General features: G+C 32.9%; 1 protein-coding gene and 1 long non-coding RNA gene across 3 annotated transcripts in view; both read left to right on the forward strand.

Annotated features, from left to right (window-relative positions):
* Positions 1-27,601, forward strand: part of LOC113514170 (zinc finger SWIM domain-containing protein 4-like) — a 93,583-nt gene that overhangs the window by 21,773 nt on the left and 44,209 nt on the right. The window lies entirely within an intron of this gene.
* LOC128201787 (uncharacterized) lies at positions 305-27,310 on the forward strand. The gene is made up of 3 exons (XR_008253425.1): positions 305-506; positions 2,409-2,826; positions 27,197-27,310. It is a non-coding gene; the product is annotated as an uncharacterized LOC128201787 (long non-coding RNA).

The raw sequence follows: 27,601 nt of genomic DNA on the forward strand, positions 1-27,601 counted from the left end.
TGTTTCATTCTGTCAAAATATAAGAGCTTGTAGAATAAGAAATAATTACGGGTGGTCCCAAGTGTATCCTTTCAGATAAAAAAAATTCAAATCGGTTTAGAACTGACTGTGAGTTATGAAGTAATAAATATAAAAAAAAAAATGCAACCGAATTGCGATTCTTGTTTTTTGTCGTCAGTTAAAAAATCAGTTGTACTACAATTAAGTATAGTTTATATTGTTTTCAAACAGATTCGCCAAGTGTTCTTATTTGTGATCAGACCTTGTTTTAAACAATGGCAACACCACATTTCGGGGCCGGTGTTATCATTAACGCATCGCATTAGACGGTCGTGGGTTCGAAGCGGCCGGAAGTAGATTGTTACATGTACATTTGGATGGTTTCTGAACTCTTCAAACAGTTCGTGTTTTTTTGTTTTATAAGTATTGAAGTAATTTGGTGTTTTATTGTTATGTTGTTGCGGCCGTGAAATTGTTCATTTTTTCGACCGACTTCGAAAAAGAAGGTAATTCTCAATTCGGTTGTTTTTTTATCTTTATTCCTACCTCGTAACTCCGTCATTTATAAACTGAATTGGAAAATTCTTACTTTATTAGAAAGGATATACATATATGGAAATTTTATCAAAATTAGTACAGTACTTTAGTTTTTAAATTAAAATACATAACTTATTTTGCCACGATTGAAAAAGGTGAATTTTTATGGAACAAAATCTTATAATATTTTCATTTTATAATCAAAATATAATTTATTTATTATAATATTTTCTTTCATATAACCCATATCTAAATTAATCAACTGAAGCCTCCATTTTTTAAATAGATACTGCCTACTACAATTAAATAATTACACCTATTACAATTTACTACATGTCTATTGCTTATTTCCATTTTGAACAACTATTTATTTTATATGTCTCACGACTGTAGCGAAAACGACTTGAAATGACAAACTCCATATTTTTTTTTATTCGTCTTTATAAGATATTTAATATTGATTATTTTTGTGTTAAAACTGTTCGGTAATAAATTTAGTTGGGTATAAAATTAAATTAATATGAACATTAATAACATAAAAACCTATAAAAGTCTGCCAATTTTATTGGACGTTGATATTTTCGCTACCTACCCAGTCCGACGCTGATAAATCACAAACGCATACAAAACTCATAACCCCGATTTTATTTTTCGACGCCGGCAAAAGTAATCAAAACTATAAATAACCCTCCAGCGCGACCCGGGGCCTATCCGACCGTACCACAACAATCATCTGTAATTTGGAGCAATAACTTTGTATCAATAATAAAATAAATTGCTCTTAGGTACCTACCTGCCCTTCCATCGCCTATAATTTTTTGTTAATGCTCTGATGTGTTCCGCGCATGCAAGAATGACAGTCAAACTTCGCTGGTCTCGGTCGAAGTATTTGGGTATGCAACGTGTGTACGAGTACACAATACGCATTTAAGTACTGCAAAGTCTGCTATAGTAATAACTGTAAATTTTAGGTTATTTTAAAATGGTTTTCTGATGCTTTAAAACTTTAATTATTAAATTTCTAAATACATTGACCGTTAAATTTCAATATTTCCGCAATAGTTTAATAGAAATCTTTTGCGTGATTGACGTTTTAATTCTCTATTTATTGTTGAGAAATTATACGAAATTTGTTTGAGTTTTGACAGGTAATACAAACTTTGCAAAGACCTACACAGTACTACGCTTCAGAGTAATACACCAAAATGTCATGTTGAAGTCACAAAATATTATCAAGTGTCTTACCACTTTCTTATATATGGACATATTACGGACAAAAAGACAAATTTTTTTTGTAATCTTCATTCTAATGAACTTTATAAATTAACACTCGCATATTTTTATACGCGATCATATAAGCGCAATTGGAACGATCGAAAACAACATGGCGGCGAACCATAAAGTAATCTCACGCGCAGCGATAAACAACAAAGTACGAGCGTATTAATTTGACAATAACTCCATAACTCTGCCAATGGGAGAAGCAACAAACCAGCCGACAAGGGCCTGTCACGCCCCAACCATAGCAACTTACCATTTTAGTAGGCTTTAAAAACTTTACGCCACCTACCCACCCAAGCAGGTCAGAAATAAGACTCTTTATACTACATTCGCTTAAATTTACAAGTTACAATCTATTCTTTAACTTTGGTCTCAAAAACTAATTATATTACGCAGCTAAATTTTGTTTGTTTGTTTATATAAAATGTTTCTGAAACTAAATATTATAAAACAGGTTTTTATTTTAGCCCCCAAAATGTGACAAGCAAACAAAAACGTTTGTTAATTGAAAATCTCGATTCACCTCCTTCTTTTGAAATTCATTTAAAGTTTAAAACTGTCTGTAGTTTTAATAAGTTATTAATCTATAGGGATCTGAATCACCGTATACTATCTAAAGGAAGGAATCAAAAGTTTGTCGTACATGCATACGTTATGGAGGCGAATAAATCAAGAGATATATGTTAGAATTTTTGCTACTATAATTTCTTCTACCCTTCAAGGAGCTTGGGGCGGCTCATATTGATAGTAATAAATGAAAAAACGAAACTTGAAAAAGAATAATGATAAGGAAAGAAGAAAATATGCCATCATATACAAAGACGACTTAATGCTACGTCATTGCGGATAGAAAAAAATCAGCCAATCTTGGCATAGCACCTGGCAAGCTAGCCGTAATGTGGACGCCTCTTGGCAGCTTTGCTTCGCGTAGCGTGGAAGCCGTTGCCAATTGCGACCAGTTTGTCGACCCGCCCGGAGATTTGGCACCCGAACGAGTTTCCACACCTTGTAAGTAAGGATTTATTCGCTGTTATGTTTTGCCTCTGAGGGTACATAATTAACTAATCAATTGAACTTTAAATACATAATATCGCTAAAAAGAAACTATACTAACTAGATTCATGTTTCCAATTCCTATTCAAAACATTTAAAAATTACAGAAATTAAAACGAAAAAAGTTATCATAAGAAAATATATAAATTTGCCCACAAGATATATTTTTATAGAATGTAAGCATAAGATTATTGCATGTTCTACTCTGGATTTACTGGAAGAGAACTCTTACAAAGTGAAACTCGTCTGTTGTACATCTTTATTCAAAATAAATTAAAACATAGTAATTTTTATGTATTATATTATATAATAAAGTATAAGTAAATAAAATCAATTCCATTGCCTGGATTTTTCCAGATATCTAAGAATATACTTATTACTATTATTATTTCAGTTGTTAATTCAATAGCTATACCTTTTAATCAATAGAATATTGGGAGAGGCAACTAGGGAGAAAAGCGCAGTATACCCGTGCAAAGAGGAAGAAGACTTGAATTAAATTATTGAAGGAAAATACCTAAAAAGAATTTATATTCAATCTGAACCATTAGAATACCAGTTGATTAAAAATAAATTAGTAAACAGAAACCTTCAATTTGAGATCTAATTAACTGAGACTGTAAAAAATAATCTTATAAAAAGTCTCACGTGTCATTAGACCCCTGCGTTGCTATCCGAAACGTGAAAAGGGTGTGTTTTTGTATAATAGACCTTATCTAGCCGGGATACGTTTGGGTTTTAGATGAAAATTCCATCATTACAATTCAGTCGTACCCCCACAGAGAAAGCGGTGGTATTTTTTCGCCTGTGTTTTTTGCTGTTCGTACCTGAGGCCGGGACAAAAAGCGCCCGCAGCCGCGGGGGGGTTAAGTCGAACGAAACTCGTACAGATGCAAGCACTTGCTTCCACATGTTACCGTCGGGTTTTAGCGTCGTGTCGCGTTGCATCGCGCTATTGTATGGAACGCAGACGCGTTTTATGAACTTGTATGAATGTGTATACATGCGCTGGCTGTTTTGTTATCCTCATGCCTCGTATATAGCGGTCTTTACAATGCATAGCCAAATGGAATTACCTATGGTTCATTCCTAGGAACAAGGAATTACATAGAAGGAATGATAAAATAAAAACTGTAAATCACATAGTTGCCTCCTTTCTTCTTATGCAAATATAATTTAGTAAAAAGAGGACGAAAGATACACCATCAGTTGTCATTTTTCTATATAGAAAATGTTTGATTTGTCAATGACAAACTTTACATTACTAGATTATATATTCGACACAGTTTATGTAGAACGTATGCAAGCAGGTTGTGTCTGAATTTGGCAGGTTTCTATACACTAGTCTGCTATAAATTGACAATTTTATCACTCCTATGTAATTCCTTGTTCTTAGGTTCATCCTCAAAATCCTGTCTGATGTAAAATTGCCAATCACTATTATATTTTAGACTAACCTCCTAATTCATAAAAACTTAAATCTCCTACAAATAATAATAATAATAATTTATTTGGAACAAAAACATTGGTTACAATATAAAACTGTGTTGCGAATATCAACGCCCTCCTCCTCATTGCAGGATTCCAAAACGGACCAATTAAAACGTATAGTAGTTAGTTACATCAACGAAGACAATCGTATGTATCTAGCAACTAACCAACTACAATACTAAATAATAACTATAAACCATATAATAAAAAAAAATGAAAATTTAAAAAAAGCGGCCTACATGTTACCTTAAAAAAAAAAGTATATTATAAGTATTACACTGTTTTATCAATTTCTATCAAATTGGGAATTTAGCACAAAAGAAAGAGACAAAACAGTTCAATAGATAAAGTAGATTCGTGAAAAGTTTGACTTTTTTATGAATAAGGGGTTAAGTTTTCAGGTATCAATATATTTCTACTATTAAATTCGTAAATATAAAAGTTTGTAAGAATAGATGGATGTTTGTTACTCTATTATTAAAAAAGTACTAAACAGATTTATATGAAATTTGATACAAAGATTGGTTTATATATTAACTTAGCACATTATACATTTTATATACTGATTTAAGTATGCAAAGCCGCGAGATACAGCCAGTCATAACTAAACATGGCACGAGTCTATGTGTATTTTTTTTTAATGGATGATAATAGAATGGTAACCCCGCCTGCGCAATCGGGATACGTTCGCGGAGCACCAGTGAAGAATGATAAGTGAGGATGAAGCAGGTCTGTTGGCCCATCGAGACGAATTCAACAAAAATTGTTCACGATGGTTTCCAGGGGGAGGGAACCACGTGGAGGTCAACCTAATAGGGCATATTGCTAGCAAACTCCGTTGCTAACAATCCCTTTCCCCCCAACTGAGTCTACGTATATTAAAAATATTAAATGTAAAAGTGGGTACATTTTACTTCACGACAAACAGCGTAATGCCCTGACATTGCAGTCGTTCATAGGCTACGGTAACGCTTACCATCAGGTGGGCCGTATGCTTGTTTGCCAACTCAATGGTATAAAAAAACAGGATTTTACTACGTGTAGAATCTACTTTAATAATAAAATGAATATGGGAATAATTCGGAAATAAATACTATTAATTACGATAAAAACTATCAAAAACGGTTTAGAAATAGTGAAGATAATTCGTAGACATTATAGTGTCTACAAATAGGTGCACTTAGACACTTATAAAGTCTACAAGTAGACACACGACCGGTCGCATAGTCATAAATAGATAACGCATTACCTTTTGCATAATGTGACATGTCAGCATACTTGGAAAGTAATAAAATTAATCATTCCTTGCTTGTATCTATCTACGCAAGTAATATCAACATCAAAGTTTACTCGGAACATTGCTAATCAATTTTAGATCTTATCCCTCGACGATAAGGCTTAGGTAGGTTACCAAACAGGTTCCCTGCAACCCGTCGGACTGGTCTACTATTGTTCCCAGCGTTTTTCTCCGCAGCCCACCCGGATATCGAATCGATATCTTCACGCTATTGACGCCGGGAAGTGGGTTTAGTTTCCGAACTCGATAAATCTAAATAGAAGTGTTAAATTAAATGTTAATTAATTAATATTGTTTATATTTGATTGATAGTTCGTTTTTTGAACGCAAATTAAGAACACCAATGCTGTTGCCGTGTTTGTGGATTTGCGAGAGAATGTGGGTTGATTACAATAAATAGGTTTCTTTTTTTATAAATGTGATAGAGGGCGCTATGTTACTTTTTGAATTGTTCTGTCAATGAAGAATTAAAAAAAAGATTATATGTCTACAAAATCAGTATGGAACCACTGCTAAGGTAAACCTTTTCGACTGTGCAAAAATGTGAATAATTAAAATAAACACATTTGGGTTGATATTGCGCAACAATTGCATATAGCAAATAATTATTGTTGAAAACTATTAAAAAAAATAATAATAATGTATGGTTTTAGATTAATTTACACCATTAGTAGTTAAGTAGAATTTTCTCAAACATGGGTATACTTTTAAAAATCCTATTTATATAATAAATGCGAAAGTTTGTAACGATGGATGGATTTTTGTTACTCTTTTACGCAAAAACTACTAAACGGATTTGAATGAAATTTGGCACACGTATAGATTATATCCTAATTTAGTATATAGGATACTTTATGTGCTAATTTATACGAGCGAAGACGCGGGACACAGCTAGTATCGAATACCTCATAAAAAGGTTAGAGTTACCCAGTGGAACGGCGACCGGCGAATCAAAGTACGATATTATACTAATGACTGCCCAAAATTTCATCCCAATACCCACTACGTATTCAATTGGCGGTGTTTGTATGGTAATGCTGTGGGGGACTCTGTTATGGAGTATTTTAGGACGAAACACTGACGACGGAGGTGTAATGCAGATAACGCGTTTGTACGGACTGAGGTCTTTAATTTTTTTTTTATTGTTAGAGAGGCAAAGGAGTAGACGGTTTACAGTATTTAGCTGAATCAGTTTTTATTCTGTGGAAACCTATGTCACTAGATATTGATAAATCATCGTGATATCAGCCCTTACCTGCCCAGTGCTGAACATAGGCCTCCCCCATAAGGGAATCCCCCAAGAGAGAGTACGAACAATATTTGTAGGTATACAACGTTACAACAAATATAAAGTAACTTATTGAAAAATCCTATAAATATTATGAATATGAATGTTTTTAAAAATGGATGGATTTATGTTTGTTACTGTTTTATGCAAAAATTACTGAACGGTTTGAAATGAAATTATATGTTGTTTATATTCTAACTTAGCACGTAGGATATTTTACGTATTGATACTCGATAGGCGAAACCGCGGGAAACAGCTAGTAGTTCATATAAGCATGCCTAAAATTTTGTACATGGTTTGGTTATATCCTTAGCACATAGAATATTTTACGTATTTACCAGAGGGAGACTTTGTAGAAAAGTCGTTTGCTCGGGCACCTCTATCCCATTCGTGTTTCTACCGTGAAGCAGTTGTGCTTGCATGGCTGTGTTTCGGTTTGAAGGGTGGGATATGGCATGAATTTACAGGATATAGAGGAATAACATCTGAGCCCTCATGAATAGCAGCGTATGGGGAGTATCATGGGCGAAACAGTATACTCTGTTACATCTATGGTACTGCTCATGTCTATAGGCGACGGTAATCACTTTCCATCAGGCGGGCCGTTAGCCTATTTGCCATTCTAAGTTGCATAAATAAAAATTGATAGGCAAAATCGCGGGAATCAACTAGTAGTACATATAAATTCTCTATTGTAAGCAATAAAAGAACTAGCTTCATATGACATGAATGAAATGAGTAAATCGAACTTATGTTTTATAGACATACCTAGCCAATACCTTTGAAACGAATTCCATTGTCCTCGTTTCGCGCATTCAATAGGCAGACAAAGGAATATTTCTTTTGCTTAGCACCTAACAGGTGTGAAGATTGGGGACCTGAGTACTTATTGGGTGCGTGATAAAGAATCGTAAACCAGGAAAGTGCTGGCCGTGCTTTCATAGAGTTCCGTAACTAAGTCGATCAATCAATTTATGATAGCCAAATATTGCTCGATAATTGCTGTCATTCATTATTGACATGTTTTGTATTATCCAAAAGTGATTAGCGAGTGAATACCAATAAATAGTGCTGCCTCTGCTGAGCGATTTAGGAACTAAAATTACTATTATAAATTAGTTCTATGTAGTATAGTGTTGGTTACAGGAAAGTGCATCTAGCGATTAGAAAGCAATCGCGTTACTTAATACTATTATTTTTGCAATTTTGATAATTATCAATCATTGTACGATCACGTGTGAGAGTGATGCCCTCTGGTATTAAGAGTTTTTCAAAGTTATTAATTGTTAATGTACAGGTATTCAGCCTACGGATTGTATATGTAACAATTTATAAGTTTTTACTACTTTCCCATGAAGTCAAATGGCATCCTGTTTACAGGTAGCACAGAAATTCAATACAAAATTATATATGGACATGTAAAAATCGCCTAATTATCCTCGGTTTATAAAAGAAAGCAACGCCCTCATACAGCAGGGGAGGGAGCCGGCACTTTGCATTTGAAAGCGCCCGGAGCCTACCTCCCAAATAAATTGCCGTACTGTCCACAAAAAAGATTTATACACAGGAAATGTGCCAATAATATATTATACAGTACTCTGGGTAATTTGTGTGATTGTGCCCGTAAATTTTAGCATACAGATACTCCAATTTGCAAATTGCGTACCAACTGAACGACCTAAATTTTTTACAGAGTTCGTATGTGAGTTTATAAGAGATTTCTTCTATACATGGTAAAATCGAAATCATTGTAATGTAATTTTTATTTAAATCTTTACCAATTTTAGTAACGGTAATATTACCTCAATTTTCTACTTTTTAAAGGACTAGTGTACCCATAACTAAAAGTAATTATGAATATACTAGCCATTTAGAAACTATGTAGGTATTATGTGTTCTTGGTATATTGATTACTCTACTACAAAGATTCTCTACCATTTACCCACAAACTAGTGTTGCCATAGTCTTATCCATTTCTACCGTGACAGACACTATTTTTCAATGTATATATCTTCTCAACAGATATATCTTCCGAACCCTGTAGTAGATAAAAAAAAATCATTTAAAAGTGCTTGCAAAAAAGTCTATTTGAATAAAGATAATTTGAATTTATAATTTAGAGAGAATTATTAAAAACATGCAGACCTAATACATACTAAAATAAAAAATATGTTCACGACCATAATGGGACTACCCTATTAGACATAATTATATATTAAGTAGGATAATTACTAATACGGTTGACATAGCCATTTGTCGATTACGCAAAAAATATGCGATGTATATGTAATCAATAAATTAAAAATTGCCTAAAAATATAAATTCACTAAAACAACGTTGCAGCAAAGCAGTTAGGTTGTAGCATAATAAGCGAGAACTTTTTTGCCAGTCCCGCATTATACATATAAGAGTACTATGCTATGCTTGCTTTAGATTAATGACTGGTCTCTGCTGCGACCAATTTTCGTTTTTTACTTTACTTCTTTCAAAAGTAGGTTGTTTTTACTCGTAATTCGCCTGTGTATATATATATATATATATATATATATATATATATTTGCCAATTTTTACTTCAACCCATAATGTTTACTTGCATCTTGCTACCACATCAATTTTATTACGAATTGAAGTCGTTTTTACCGTGCCAAACTATTTTTATAAATATACCTATTTTTTTTCGTTGGCGCGCTCGTGCTGACCGTACAGATGTGTGTACGTGTGCGTGTGATTGTTGCTCCTGACATTCGCTGATATAATGCTGGCTGTTGGCTGTTTGGTTTTCATTTATTTCGCACCAAACTGGAATATGAGTTGTGGTTGAAAACGTTGGCCTTCCGTTAAGTTACCATTACCATTCGTATTTGTTTTTCATTCTATGCTATATTTCGTGTATACTTTATTCGAAACATACTTATCTGTGTTGCAAACCTGTCTAAACTAAATGTTGCTAGGCAATGCCACTTACTGACAGCTCGAAGTTGCCAGACCAGACTGCGCCCAGAATATAAAACTAAGAAATCATGCTATGGAATATAAAAACCCTTCTTTTTGCTTCGCTTTGGCCGGATAATTAGGACACAAATTTCATGAATCTAAAACTCCAAAAAGATAAAATTTTGCAAAAAAAGTTAGGTAATTTAAGCAAAATAGTACCTGTTTATTCACCTCTATAAATAAACATTTCCAATCGGGTACAATTTACAGTACTATTAAAATATTATTTTTAATATAAAACGTGAAATTCCCCGTAGTATAAGAATATTATTGTTAAAAGTATAAATTATTTTGAAGATTTTTAGAAGTTTTTGCATTAATTTCCCTATAGAATAGGAATAATAATATATTTGTAAAGAAATAGTCATGGCCAATAAGAAAATTTGTCTTAAGTTTTTTTTTTTTACTAATATTTAATAATCCAATTATAAATGTAAAAAATTGTAAACATGTTTGTCTTGGATGTTTATTATTCAATAAGACATAATTGGCTGAACAGATTTAAATGAAATTTGGTGCACGGTTACCTTAATTTTGTCACATTAGGTTAAGTCTACTTTTCTACTGCTAAATTTTAATCCTTTTTTTTTATTTTATTCTATTAAAAATAAAACAATGAATTAAACGTTGTGTAAATCTACCGTTAACGTTTTAACCCAATAAACGCAACAGTCGGACAATAAGGAAATTAACAATTAAGCTTACGGTACATTGTTTTAATTAAATAACACAATGAAAAAGACAGGTGTTTGGAATATTACCAGAGTAATACATTTTTATTCTGTTCAATGTATGTTATTATTTTATTGCATGTTCATATTTAAGTTTATAAAAATCCTATTGTGCATGTATATATATATATATATATATATATATATATATATATATATATATATATATATATATATATATATATATGTGTGTGTGTGTGTGTGTGTGTGTGTGTGTGTGTGTGTGTGTGTGTGTGTGTGTGTGTGTGTGTGTGTATATATATGTATATACATACATATATACATTAATAAATAAATACGAGTTTAAAAATAAATAAAAAACTTTATTACACTTTCAACAGACTTCCAAAAGAGGGTTCTCATTTCAGTTGTTTTTTTTTTTATGTTTATTATCTCATAATTCCGTCAGTTCTAAACTGATTTTTTTTTATCTAAAAGGATATACTTATAAAAGCAATATCTTTGTATAAAAAAATTGATTTTTTTTTTGTATTTTTTATATTTTACCTTATAATTATACTCGTAGTGTATCTTCATAAATAACCGTCGTATAACCATTGTGAACTTAATTGTTTTATTACTTAAGTAGGGTCTACGTTGCACGCCATAGATTTAGTATATTGTACTTAGAGTCCATGTGCTGATACTCCGATCAACGCTATTTCTTGGGCATTTTCACTTTAAACTGTAATAATAGTCTTTATAAGAGGAGACAAAGATTAAGGAAGATTTGTCTCGTGTTATGTAAATATACACAATTTTATATTACATACCTACAATTGTATGTGTTTACGTAACCCGCAGGAAATTTTAAGTATTTTTTTTTTCTAATTTATTCCTTTAGTAAAAGATAGGCAAAAAGAATGAAGCCTATACAGCTTAACCTAATTTTTTATTTCTCTTATAATAGGGTAGGTATTAAATCTTAACCATATTCTTATTAAAAATATAGACGACGAAATATTTAAAAATTCTTAAAAAATATGAATTCTAAAGCTTGAAGAACTGAATAAGCAAAAACTCCTTAGCAGGTTTAGCGTAACCAATCGTAGAGGCTACTGAATGTTTCTGATCCACAATAGCGTTGCGATCAGCCGCCATTTCCGTATACCAGCCGGTCAATGTACTATTGGGATCAAATCGCATTGAGGTAGTGGCGTGTAGAGGTCGCCACTCATTTGTATTTTAACAATTCGATTATCAAACCGATGGATTTTTTTTTTCAAGTGACAAACCCATAGAGACATATCGTCATAGTCGTAGAATACTGACGGATCTGACAAATATTACATATAAAGATCCGTCAGTATTCTACGACTATGACGATATACGAAGCGAATTGTATCAGAATACATAATTACTTTCTTACTATTAAAATTTCAATGATAATTTAATAAAAATGATACTGTATGATCAACTTTTTAGTTACAGCTATAAAGAACTCATTTTAAATATTTGATCACTAGCTTTTACCTGCGACATCGTCTGCGTTACCGGATAAGTATGAACCGGAATAAATTCTATCCCAAATAGCATATGTAGTTATGACAAATTTCATTATAATTAGTTGAGCTGTTATAGCGTCAAGAGGTAACAAACAAATTCACTTTCATATTTATTATATTAATAAAATTTTAGAAATATCTGTCAGTCAGTCATTTATTTGTATAAACATAGGTACAGTTATAAATTTTATGGTGTAGAGCACTATGTTTTACTGTCATTGGGCATACAAATATTTTTATTACATAATATTGAAAATTGTTTTTCAAAAACAGATACGGCATACGTTACGGCTCAGGAATGGCAACGCTTGGGGGTATCATGGGCGAAACAGTATACTTTGTTATGTCCATGGTACTGCTCATGTCTATAGGCGACGGTTACTACTTTTCATCAAGTGGGTCGTCAGTTTGTTTGCCATTCTAAGTTGAATAAAAAAAAAAGTTAATTTCGGTTTATTTATAACTAAGATGGGTGTAGATTCTTATAAAATATAGGTACGCATGTAACATAACATTTAATACTGCAGCTCACCGAGTTTACTGTAGTCCTCATAGGCATAAGCAACAAGGAGGCTAGTTAATTCCCCACTACACTCTGGGAGGGATTAACCTCATTTGTCCCCCTGCTCTCAACGATCGCACGCTATTGAAAGATTCACTTCCAGGGACGCCGACAGCGGCTTGATTAAAATTTCTTAGAATTTCCGTATGCAAATTTGTGATTTGTTTGTCCTATGCTTAATATAACATAGTTTGTTTTCCTTCCTGAATTACAACGCCAATGTTGTATTTAGATATCATTTAGAGAAAATTAAATCCGAAATACTAATATTAATTAATAGTTTTTCGATATAAAAGAGTTAAATTTTTTTTTTACTAGTGCATGAAAACAAATGAATTTATTAATTTAAAGAAAAGTAAATTTACTCTATGGAAGGTAGAATTGTAAACTTTTTTTTATTTATTAAGCTTTGGCCAGAAAAGGGCCAGAAACAATAATGAAAAAAATACAAGATTGTGACGCAACCACAAGACACCATAAACAAGGAACTCCATAGACAATGGATAACATCGGCAATTGAGTCCGAAACACAAGCCCCCATCATTTTGAGTGGACTTTCCCAAGGATGCACTTGAGAATCTGATGGAGGGACGATGGTACACTCTTACTGTTATATAACTTTGAATATATCTGATAGTGAAATATATGATAATAATAATAATAATTTGGAACAAAACCATTGGTTACAATATTATTGAAAAACGATGATATCCGCGGAAGTATAAAACTGTGTCGCGAATATCAACGCCCTCCTCCTCATTGCAGGATTCCAAAATGGACAATTAAAACGTATAGTAGTTAGTTACATCAACGAAGACAATCGTATGTATCTAGCAACTAACTGCAATAATATTGAAGTATTAGAAAAAAAAAAAATTATATTGTTGGTAAGCGCTTAACTTGAAAACCGAATTGTCATTGTTTTTAAATGTTGGTAGTATAAGTTGAGTAAGATTTTAGGGATGGAAATAAATCCAATTTATTACAGTACAATAATAACTGTTTATATGTATGTATATATATTACTTATCGCTGTAGATTGTTCAAATAAATATTATAAATTAATTCGTTGAAATTTACTAGAAGGTTTCATTAAGTATTGAATTTTGTTACATTTTGCTGCTCAAAATTTACGCAGAATTTGATTGGTATTTCGTATTATAATCTAACTGCCGTCCCGGCATATATAGAATAGGCGTTCTTTTCCTTTCCCGTGGGTGTTGTAAGAGGCGACTAAGGGAGGGCGAGGGATGGGCAACAGCGTCCCTTTTAAAACATCTCCAAGGCCTAACTGTGGATGCCAGTCCATCTGTCACTATGCAACTACTGGCAAAACTGACCTTTTCGGCAAAGCCTATGTTCAACAATGGACAGCTGATATGATGATTCTTATAAACTTTAATTTATATTTCTATCACTGCATTGAATTCATATACCCAAGCAGACTGAATAGAAATAAAAATTAAAAATTTCTTTGATTATATTAAATATATTTATTTCCAATATGTTTTCGCTGCCCTAGTTGCTACAATCAAGTACCTAGTATCTCGTCTAAGATGGCAAAAAACTTTTAAGGAAACACATAAGGCCAGATGCGTCGCAGCCAGATAAAGGGACCATTTGGTTGCCATACAAGTATTAAATATTAAATGTTAACTGTCATTGAAACGCTCCAGAGCCCATTGTTTTAAATTACATATTTTATGCAACGCACCAGATGCGTCACGACACTCGGACCATAAAAGGAACGCACCCTGATACCGACCATTACAATTTGACACTCCACGCCTCCCAGCTCGACCGTAATCGTAAACCTCTTGGGGGTTGGTATGAAATTGGAGGGGTCTATTTATATCGGTTATCCGTTATAGGGGAGCACACACCGAAGCATCGGCACTTGATATCGATCTTTGGACAAACTCCCTCGAGTGTGAGCCCTACTTTCTGATCTCGAGCTAGAATTTATGTTATGGGCTTAGGACCCTTGATTCCCGTTGTTAAATGGCTTAAATGTTGCTTTAGGGCTGGTATTCCTCTCTTTTGATTGGTCTTGAAATACAAAAATGGAAGTTTTCAATCTAATGATTGAGTTTTTTTAAATTGTGTCTATGGTTTATCAAATCATAGAAAAAGTACACAATTTATATCTGATTAAACTAACAATTTCAAATCGTAAGATGAGTGATTAATAAACAAATAAAACAATGGAATTCATAGTTATATTGTTGGTAACTATTTTTGAACTAGGTATATAAGGTAAAAACATTACCTTCATTTTTTTTTAATTCATTTTTCTGCGTGTGTGTCTTTAGATACTTAAATCTACGTATATAATTAAAATATTTTTTAATAACGTTTAGTAAGATTGTCAACAGCTAAAACTGAGTGTATCTAAATAAATATTACAAGAATTCTCTATTGAACTATTTGTATGTATAAGCATAGCACAGCGATGTCCACACTCAGATTGTTGGGCATCAACAATTTTTACGGCAAACTAACTGGAATCCATCCCCTGCAGACAATACGAAGTTATTATCGGTCCGACTAAACAAGTTTTCGAGTGGGGATGCCACCGCTTATCTGTTCAGGCACATGTGAGCTCGTGCCTTGGGGCCTTTAAACTAATGCCACTATAAAAAGACACCCACCACCCCCTGCGGAGCGTCATAAAACGGGCCGTAGCGGGTAATGGTCGTGTAAACAGTGGGATCAGGTTATACCGGTGGGTCGTATAAAAGCTTTTGCCCGATTACTCGCTTGCCTGCTTCGCGTGCGTTCTATTTCCAAATGTGATAATGATAACCGGATAGTTTGGTATATGTTTACAATGTCGTGTTCCATATTTAAATATTGAGGACATAGACAATTTATTTTTCACTCTTATCCATCAGAATTAATAATCAATATGTTGTTTAGGAGTCGGCACTGCCCTTAATTTAATGAAATTGGACAAAAAAATAAATCAATGCAACCACCTTAAAGTATCAACACAATAAAATACATGAATAGTCATAGTGTCATGTATATATGTATATATAAATAGGTAATTATCTATTTATTTTCTGTTCAAAAAAAAACAGAGCAGAGCAAAAAGCACGTATTCTGTGGTAGAATGGTTCATTTCGATTATTTGTTAAGTTAATACGAAAATGGCGAACGGTAATTAAACCCAAGACTGCAAAAGAAATTCTTCTTTTTTACATTATCTATGTACACGTTGAGTTAACGCAAAAACTTGTGTCTGCTTAGCAAGAGAGATATAAAGAGAATCCACAAAAACTATCTCGACCAAGCTGCGACCCGGCACCCTTGTTTATTCTGCAGATTATAGAACTTTGCATAATGGTTGGGTGACCAAGCTGACGGAATAACACGAGACTACGAAACTGGAGCACCGAAAATTGTTTAAGTATCCTTGTTAACTACGATTAGGCATATATATTATATTTGTTGTTCAAACAATGAATATGTGTGCATTTTCAGCCACTTCTCTAAAGAAAAATTCTTACAATAAATATTATATTAAAATAATCCTTACTAATAATATAATAGTAAAAGTGACTTTGTTATCTCGTGCGTGACGCTTTAGCGACTCAACTAATCACCATAAAATTTGACATACACGCACTAATAGGAAAAATTAATAGAGAATAGAACAACAAATTCTCTTAATACATTTTATATTTTCAAATTGCTCTAACTGCACCATAGACAGCCAAATTAATAATATTTTTAAAAGCACATTCTTGTTTTAATATTTGTGAACATTAAAACAAGAATATTTGTTTTAATAGTTGTGTGTAAAGATTAAGAAGGATGTTTAAGACTGTGGTAACAAACGGAAATTATAATAAGTAGGAAAAATTTAACAATAAACAGGTAGTCATAGATGTTGTATAACATTCTCGAAAAAAAAATGTACCTTTGACTATTTTTTAAATGAGAATTTTCTAATTCGTTATCAAAAATTAAATAAGTTTTATGTTTCTGAAAAAGCAATTTGCAAATATGTACATTACTTTTGTAGCATAGTAGATAAAATGGTAATTGTTTATTTAAGCACTTATTTCAATTTCACAATTGAATAAAATAAATCGTTCTCAATATTTACACAGACATATTATAATATTATTATTATAATTTATACAAACATGAATATTAACTCAAAAATTCACTGTTTAGAAAGCAAACGAAAATTATTATGCAAATATACCTAAATAACTGCTAAGAATTAGTTATTAAGATTTTTATACAATACAGTAAAAATTTATCTTCTTTTTATCTTTCACCTATAAGTATCAACATAATAAAAGACATGAATATCCATAGTGTTATACAAATATTTATGTCCAAAATGTCGAAATTGCTAGATGTCATAACATATTATTTACTTTATAGTGCAAAATTTTTAAATTCGATAAATTGGACTAATAAAATCTATGTAGATTTCATACAAAATTTTTTGTTTGAAGTGCCGCGGGTATAGCAGTGCAGACTAAAGAAACTTTCGATGTAACATGACTACGTAACTTCCAAACGCAATACCTTGGAAAAAAAAGTAATATATTTCTTTGTCTATGGCTACTTGACTGCCTTTGAAAAATAAACACTTTTTTAGATACTTATCTATTGAGCGTCGCACAAATTCTTGGCATACAACTATGAATACAGAGAATTGTGCTCCGCAAAACATTTCAGTTATTATTAGACACGCATTCGTAAATTTTAAAATAAGTTCACACAATAAATACGCCATGGAATAATATTTTGTACCATTGAGTCTTTATATTATTTATAGTAGTTATTGACTACATTTTACAATAAGCTTATTTATTTTTTCAAGTATCGTACCCCGGTGGTTTTCTGCCTCGATTTATTGACGGCATAGATCATGAATTCGATTCTGTTATATTATACATATATTAAAATCATGAACCAGTATATTAAAATTGCCAAATCACTCTTTAGTGATGATGAAAAAATCAATTTAATAGTTTTCTGGAATCTAATATACTTGGGAAAATATCACCACGACTGCAACAGTCTACAGATGCATCTGACTACCTCATTATAATTTGTAATCAGAACATTTGTTTTATATTAAAAAAAATACATAGGTTATGATGCAAAAGGTGGATCGTCTCATTCTAAACCTACTTAGTTACCTAAGACTAGTAATTATACGCGTACAGCTAATAAACGTAGTGACTACTTGCTCGATGGGCTAAATCGAGGTTGCCAGACGCGAGTTTAGATTTTACCCAAACGTCAAATATTTTTTCTCTAAATCGATATGATTTTCAAGACTTTTACTCCATCACAAAGCTGTATTATTTTTCACTTCCTTTTGATATGTGCCACAAAGGGAACGACGACGGGAAAAGATTATTCCGTCTGTTCCTACTTTTCCCTCTCCTCTTTCCGATATATAACTTCAATCATATATTTTACTGCAATGGTACATAACCTCATATACACCGTATGGTCCCGGCATAGAATGAGCCTTTCCTTCCCATGAGTATTGTAAGAGGCGATTAAGGAAGCTTGATGATTAAGGAATAGGCAACAGCTTCCCTCTTTAAACATCACCAAAGCCTAACTACAGTTGTCAATCCTACTTCCAAGCGTGGCAACTATTGACAAAACCCCCAATAGAGGGAGGCTTATGTTCAGCATTAGACAGTTAACGGCTGATATGATTTCGACGTTTCCATCGGGTTACATACCATAATTTATATACCTACAAGTGCTAAAACTATTATCCAAAATTTTCACAAAAAATAGCCCAATTTTCTCTAAAAACCCATTTCACATTTCTTCAAAAATTTCTCCATCAATTTAATTTCTCCAAAATTTCGCCAGTAGAAAATTTTTACCCATAATTCTGAAAAAAATATCCAATCTGGCAACTCTGGGCTGGCATTATCTACTTTGTAATAGTGTAAATATTCTAGGAAATGAATATAAACATATCTAAAGCGTGATTACTTTACACAGGTTACCTACGCTTGATTCACCATCTGTTTTAGGTGTTCGTTGACTCAGTCACAATACAGTAGCAGGCAAAAAAAATATTTTTAATATGAACATATATTTTAGCAGGTTAAGTCCCTTTGAGGTTAGGACAATACTATTATAAATGTATATTATTATTTACATATTTTTACTCATCAGAAATCACAGAAAGTATTTATATATTGGTTATAAAACCATACAATTAAAAATTTAATACTAAATTGATATTTTTTTTTTGATGAATCGACAATATGCTTACAAAATCAAAATATTACATAATACCTTTTCTAATTCGTAAACAAATATATTTTTAACGACCGCTTCAGTCGTCACTAAACCAACATAAGAAATCAACAGTTTCAGTTTGAAATATGGGATATGGCGTGAATTTACTGGGTACAGAGGAATAACACCCGAGTCCCCAGGAATGGCAATGCATGGGGGGTATCATGGGCGAAACAGTATACTCTGTTATGTCTATGGTACTGCTCATGTCTATAGGCGACGGTTACCACTTTCCATCAGGTGGGCCGTCAGCTTATTTGCCATTCTAAGTTGTATAAAAAAAAACACACACACACACAAATTATCGATTACAAAAATAATCGTGACACTCTGTTTTAATGTCCAACGTACTCGCATATGATACTAGTTATAAAGAAAATTCTGAACAAGATACAAAATATAATACAAAATTATATAAAACTATTTTTTGTACATGATGGAATGAAATGGAATGAGAATAAGAGAGGATAGGTGAAGATGAAAGCAGGTCAGTTAGCCCATCGTGATGAATTTCACAAGAGCCAACCAAGATGGTTTTCAGGGGGAACTGCATGGAGGTCGACCTGACAGGAAATTATAGGTATATTCAACACGATGGGCTAACTGACTTACTTTTTTATTCATCTATTGTCCCTCACTGATATCCCGCCAGCGTATATGTTTTTTTTTTATGGGTGGAAATGGTATGGTAACCCCGCCTGCGCTAATGGGATACGCTGGCGGAGCACCAGTGAAGAGTGATCGATGAGAATGAAAACAGGCCTGTTAGCCCATCATGATGAATTCATCAGGAATTAACCTTGATAGTTTCCAGGGGGAACCGCGAGGAGGTCGACCTGGTTGGGTATATTGGTAGCAATAGGATTCTCAGTCTCCATTACTAACAATCCCTTGCCCCCCGAGTGTATATGGTTAGCACAGGCGGAGTTACCGTTACAATTTCACTCATCAAAATAAATACATGACCATGCCTATACATGGGGAATAATTTAATAATAATAATAAATCTTTAATTAACACTCACAAGGAATACTGTACAGTGTATCAGTATTTAGCTTTTTATCAGAAAATATTAATTATTTTGAGAGTCTGGGGTCTGAACTAGGTCGAAACCTGTACTAAAGATCTCCAGGAACTTTCCAGGGTCTTACTTTACTTGATAAATTGATATGAGGGGTGTTATTAAAACCAATAGCTGCCAGTTCTTTTCCGAGGTCTTTTAAATATACAACGTTTCATTCAATCTAGTCCGCATTTGAAGTCTAAAGTCTGAATTCGTGCCGTGGCATAATATTCTTAGATCCGTCGCCATACATGATTATATGCCAGCGTAACCAACAACGGGGTTCGATTCCCCGCGTCCGTTGAGTGCATCACGTACTAGCTCCAATCATTTATTAGTCACGTTTCAACGTTTGCTCATTTCATTTCATAGTTTAGTTAAAAAAATGGACCATGTTATTGTGGAAAAGGTTCGGATGGAAAGCAAAAACTAGATTGATAATAATTTCATATTTTTTCTTTTTTAAACGCCCTCGCGTAGTGACTTTCTATAACAATTACACGATTATCGAAGTCACTGTTTATCAAAACAAATCAAAATGTACTTGTATCGTTATAAAAAAAAAAAATTAATATTAAAATTTCTGTTGCTAAATTCATTTTATGTACACATTTTATTGTTATAAAGACAAAATAACCCTATTATTTTATTAAAAAAAAAATTATAAGATAGAACAGTACAGCCACGGTAACCCCGTTTACCATCAGACGGGCCGTATGTTTGTTTACCATCATAGTAGTACAAAAAAATTTCATAAGAATTATAAGCAATTTAAGTAAACAATATAAAAAAAATTATGGAGACGGGAAGTAAATCAGACATTTTAATGCATAGTGACTTACATTTTGAATGCCTACAAAAAAAGAAAGGAAACATAACGTCCTTATTCTGTAATGTATAAACATAAAAAAAAATACATTCAATATTTTTTTAAAATTCCTCAGTGGTTAATAGAAATTTTATAAAATTATCTAATACCACTTTATTATGTATACATATAGATATTTTACTTATATTCCGATAGTAAAATTAACATTTTATGCAACAACATTGCTATCATAACCCCCGCCTTCAAATCCCAACCCAGATATTTGTCAACAGTCATCTGCCGTTCGACTTGTACGGATTAAAAACCACCCTTCCTGTTATAATTTAAAATAAACTGTGCGCGACGAATCGTCCAACTAAACCTACACGGACGTACGAAACGCAGATTTTGCGATACCACCATTCTAAACGGACCCTTAGAAAGGATAACAACGCGGGATATTTCGGCTCTAACTACAATGGACATGTTTTACAACCCCACCCCCACCACCACGGCATTAAGGCGTCGGTATAAAACGCGTAATAGAATTCCTGCGATGACGATTCCACCCTACGCCCTGTGTTTCTCTTTAGTGCCAATATAACGATGTTAGCAACGCGCCGGCGCAGTGCCATCTATGGAATTATGCGCGGTGACAAAACAGAGTACGTGGTTTTTGATGTCTCGCTCGGTGATGTTTGGCTTTATCCAACTACGGAATATAAAAACAACTCATTTCGGTGGATATACCTCTGTATTACCTGCAGGATGACGTGTAATCCGCTTATTATATTTAACAAGATGTAACCTATGAATTTGCGTCTATGTATTAATCTAGAATGTAGTGAATTTATTTTAAGATCATTGTTAGCATTAGTAATTTTTATTGATTTAAAAGATTACAATAAAATTCATAAATTATCCTGTAAATATTATTAAATTTTTGTTCTGTCTGTTCTGTTAATCCTGCAAAACTGATAATCTGAAATAAGAGCAACACAGACATTTTAGAATCTGTAATATTTTTAAATAACAAAGACGAAGTTGAGAAAATCTTAACAAAATAAACTTTGTTTCACCCATTCGCAGAAAAATAGTCTAAGCGAGTTTTTTTAAGGAGTTATGTCCGAATCCGAATGGCAATGGTGTAGGGGTGGCGCTGGCGCCCTCATTGTTATCCAATTACGACCTCCCGCGCGATAATACGCCGCGAATTCAAATTAGGAACGGGGAGAGCGGTCGCCGACCCCGCTGATCAATCGCTGGACCGCACCCGAACCGAACACGCATCGATACCACGAGCGGCAGTTTGCAGTTGTAGAGCACGCGACCATAGACTATTTTAATTTTTTTTTATAAAAGAACGCAAAGGGCAGTCCAGATGCGAATAGTACTGGTATTCGTAAATTTAAAGAAGTTGCTCTAAGAAAGATTAGAAATAATGGTAACACCTCCGGACATTTGCGACATTTATAGTAATATATGTAATATATATTATAAAGAGAAAGATTTTTGTTTGTAATGGATTAACTTATAAATTACTTAACCAATTTTAAAAATTCTTTCACATGTAGAAAACTACATTATAAGCTAGTAGCATAAGTTATATATTTTTTTAACCTATCGTAAATTAAAATAATGTAACACACCTTGACTTGAAAATTTACCTATTAATACTAATATAAAATAGTAATTTATTTTCAACCGACTTAAAAAAAGGAGCTTCTCAATTTAGGTGTATATTTTTTTATGTTTTGTTATATTTTGTCAGTCATAAATCGACTTCGAAAATTCTTTTTTTATCTGAAAGAATATACATACATATTGGTCTTATAGAAATTTTAAGAAAATCGATTCAGTAATTTAGTTTTTGGATCAAAACATTTTTTTCTTTTTTTGTGGAAACTATCTTAATTTTTGACACCAAGGCAGATTGCTAGTAACATATAGTATAACTGAAAAAATGCCCCCTTTTCCCGGACAGTCGGCTAAAATGACCAATTAACAACCACATGAACATACATGTGAAACAAGCATTCATTATCACCACTCTACGTGTTATATTTATAATTAATTCTGTATGCACACGGCCGAATCCTGAATTAATGATTTAGTCCATTAAGAATATCGATTGCCTTACAAGAATACATAATAAACTCCTAACTAAGTAACATTCCGAGCGATGTTTGAAATTCATCGTTAACATGCAAAGAGCTATCAAGTGATTACCTACGAAAATAGTTTGGTTTTTTGTAATTGATGGACTAATTGGGATTTGTCCAAACGCCACCACTATTTTCAACTTCAAAAGAGGGGGAAGGGATTGTTAGTAATGCGAACTACCAGTTTCATTGCTAGTAATATGCCCTGACAGCTCGACCGCCACGTGAAACCTGGAAACCATCGTGCTGAATTTCAGGTGTATTTCATCATAATGAGCTAACTGACCTGTCTTTTCGTTCTTACCTATCATCTCTCACTGGTGCCCCGTCAGTGTATACCGTTAGCGCAGGCGGCGTTACCATTCAATTATAATACCTACATTAAAAAAACCGACTTCAAAAAGAAGGAGGTTGTCCCTTATAAATAAGCGAATTTGTTTTTTTTTTATCTGAAAGGATATAATTGCAGTTTGGTCTAATAGAAAATTTATCAAAATCGATTTAGTAGTTTAGTTTTTAAATCAAAGTAACTGGTTTGGCTACAATTGAAATCGGTATTTTTTAAGAAACACAATCTTATTTATTTCGTATAAAATATAACGCGGGAAAATTCAACATTCTGTTTGGTCAAAAAAAAATACATTATTTGTCTATGGTTTGAAATTTTTCGTAGTGTAAACACTGGTAAAGGCTGATATGCCTCTATATATAATTCTGACGAAGTACTAAAGTAACTTCTAAATATCAGCAGAGAAAAATTAAATCGATTAACAAGTATCGTAGTTATATTTTATATCCAGTCCATTACCAGGTGTCCGGTTTCTGCTGGAACACTTCAACTTCAGTGACTCAACGCCTGCACGAACTCGACCCAAAAGAAAAGCGGACTTGTTCTGGTTTTAACTTTATTATAACAAATTAATTTCAGTGCTTAAATTTTACTGCTTACGTTTTTCATGTCAATTGCTTTATCGCCTATGGGTGTTAAAAATTTCTAAAACCATATATGTAATAATTAATTTTGTGTTACTATGGCATGTTACTTATTTTATGCATTTTGTTTTTATGTTTTATTTTTTGTATATGTATTACTTTATCTTTTTCACTGTGACTCTATGTCTATTGTTGTTTGTATGCTGTAATGCAAATAAATTATCTATCTATTTAATTTTCTGTTAATATATCACAAAAAGAACTACCTATCATAAAGCATAGATTTTGTTTTATAAAGAAAAAATTACCTGTACATAAATGGTAGCTAGTAAATTCTCTGTAAATGACAGACTTGTTCTAAACTACCATAAATATGCAGAGAATAAAATATTGAAAGAAATCTTACATAAAAAAAAAAACGAGAAAATTAAAATTGGGAGTATTAGTGGTTTAGATATAAAATATACACTGTCAACTTTGCGATGTTACAACTGCAATTTAAAAAAAATATAACCACAGAAGAAGTAAATAATACTTTTTAAAACTTGTGCATCCTATGTGGCCAGTGACATGCCGGGAGTAGGATATCATAACGGCACCATACATGATCACATGCACTCCTATTTCACACGGACCAGTTGACGCAACGGGATGTTGTGTTCCATACGTAATCACTTGCCTGTTTCATTTATTTCATAGCGGTTCCACGCCAATGACACTTGCAATATGATCATAAAGTGATAAAACTTGTGTCATACATACATTATTAATAACATTCGAGTTTCACTGTTTTTTTTTAAACAACTTAGAATGTCAAACAAGCTGAAGGCCCACCTGATGGAAAGTGGTAACCGTCGCCTATAGACTTGAGCAGTACCATGGACATAACAAAGTGTACTGTTTCGCCCATGATACCCCCCATGCATTGCCATTCCTGGGACTCGGGTGTTATTCCTCTGTACCCTGTAAATTCACGCCATATCCCACCCTTCAAACCGAAACACAGCCATCCAAACACAACTGCTTCACGGTACATACACGAATGGGACAGAGGTACCCAAGCAATCAACTTTTGTACAAAGTCTCCCTCTGGTAGTGAGTCAAATAATTTTTATATCAGTAGTACAGTCAAATGATTATCTATTCCGAATCGATCAGTAATTATAACATGCATGACCTAGTTTTTTAAATGAAAAGTCGTAGCAGAGGATAATCTTTTGTTTTTTTTTTCATACTATTTATAGAGAATTAGTTGGACAATACAATTTTTATACAAGTAATATCAGAATCGTGCTTTTAATATACAAAATTTATTCTTTATGTACATTCACACAAATTTATATGAAACCAAGAATAAATATTTGTATTATTTTACTAATTATTTCTATCTGTTCTCTGGCGATAAGACCGCCTTTTGTACCTTTATATATGCATTTTAATCTGTACTTTATACTATTGTATTTCACTTGAATTTTCTAATTGTCATTGTATATTTTTATGTTTTTGATACAATAAAGAGTTAAATAAATAAATTGTACATTTTAATAATTCTTATCATAGACTAAAGAATTAAAATAACTAACAGAGTAGATAAAGTGTTAATTTTTTTTTCTCATTTAACGTGAACTAGCTTTTTGTCCGTTACCTCGTACGCGTGGATTTCAGAACTAGGAAAGATCAATGAAATAAATCACTTCTGGATGGGCGTATCAAGATGAAACCTACACCAAATATTAAGTTAGACCTTTGGAAACACAACTAGGGAAACTGCATCCAATTCGGTGCAGTAGTGATTGCGTGATGCTGGAACAAACATACAGATAGACAACATTTCTAAAAAACATTGTTTTAGTATATATTCGTCTTATTTTTTGTTATATGTATATATATATAAGTTATATATATATATATATATATATAAGTTATATATATATATAAGTTATATATATATATATATATATATATATATATATATATTCGTTTATATATGTAATTTTAGTATGTATGTATATCAATAAATAGTAGTACCGCATTCGAGTACTCTGACACTTCCCTATGGTTGACTGGGAGAGAATGCTTTTAGCATTAAATCCGCCATGTACACATATATGCACTAATGAATAAATAAATATGAACAGTATCATGGTCATGGTGTCCTAGTAATTTCACTACCATACCACCTACTTGCAATCGAAACACAGTTATGCAAACTGGTTGATAACAGAAACACAAGTGGGACAGAGAGCCTTGTAAGCGACTTTTGTGCAAAGCCTCAATTTGATAAAGTACAAATATCTATCTTTTTCTTGAGCATGAAGTGTTTTTTTTTTAACGGATGATAATGGAATGATATCCCTGATATATAATGCAATACGGTATACGCTGGCGGGGCGTCAGTGAGGGATGAGACTGACAGTCGGTATTACTAGGGGAAAGGGATTGTTAGTAATGGAGACTGAGAATCCCATTGCTAGCAATATATCCAACCAGGTCGACCTCCTCGCGGTTCCCCCTGGAAATTTAATTTAGGTTAATTCCTGATGAATTCATCATGATAGGCTAACTGGCCTGTTTTCATTCTCATCTATCACCCTTCACTGGTGCTCCGCCAGCGTATCCCGTTAGCGCAGGCGGAGTTACCATACCATTTTCACCCATCAAAAAAAAAGTCGGTATTACTAATGTTGTGTTTGCACGGCTGTGTTTCGGTTTGAAGAGTGAGATATGGCGTGAATTTACTGGGTACAGAGGAATAACACCTGAGTCCTCAGGAATGGCAACGCATGGGAGGTATCATGGGCGAAACGGTATACTCTGTTATGTTCATGATACTGCTCATGTCTATAGGCGACGGTTACCACTTTTCATCAGACGGGCTGTCAGTTTGTTTGCCATTCTAAGTTATATACCCCCCCCCCCCTCGCGCCCCTCTCTGAGCATGAAGTGTGTATACCAGTCGGATAGTGACGAGTCTTCTGAACACAGTTATTCACTTCCTTTATCATTTATTTTTATGTGACATCAATCGTTATTTGGATACACATGTATTTTCCTTATAAATTAGTACAAGATAATTAAAATAAAGCTCGATAAACAATTTGTGTATTCTACACATGTATTCCACGTGTCTCTTGTCATGTGATTCCATGAATTTGTTTATATTAATGTATTGTTTGCTATTGTTTCAGGTATGTGGATCTATCTACGTATATGTATGTTAAATACAACACGCCATGTTTTGGCATTATTTAAAGGCGAGAAACAGAATTTGGTGAAGTATTTATATTGCAATAAGTTCATTGATATAATAAAAATATAATAATAAAAATGACCATGGTATTTAAGACCAAAAACTGTAGCATAATTCAATATTTTTATAATAATAATACGATTATTTTATACGAATATTGAAAAATATTCCTTTGAAATAAACCTTTTACTTTACTCATTTGGTTTTTAGAGTTTTACATAATCGAAATACCTAAAACAGAAATATTTTAAATTAACTTTATCTAGCGGCGTCATCCGCTTGAATAGATACAGATAGAATACAATTTACCCGTGTATTAAATTTCATTTAAATCCGTTCAGCA

This window comes from Galleria mellonella, unplaced genomic scaffold, assembly GCF_026898425.1.
Source record: "Galleria mellonella isolate WM207_F2 unplaced genomic scaffold, CSIRO_AGI_GalMel_v1 utg63, whole genome shotgun sequence".
Lineage (NCBI taxonomy): Eukaryota > Metazoa > Arthropoda > Insecta > Lepidoptera > Pyralidae > Galleria > Galleria mellonella.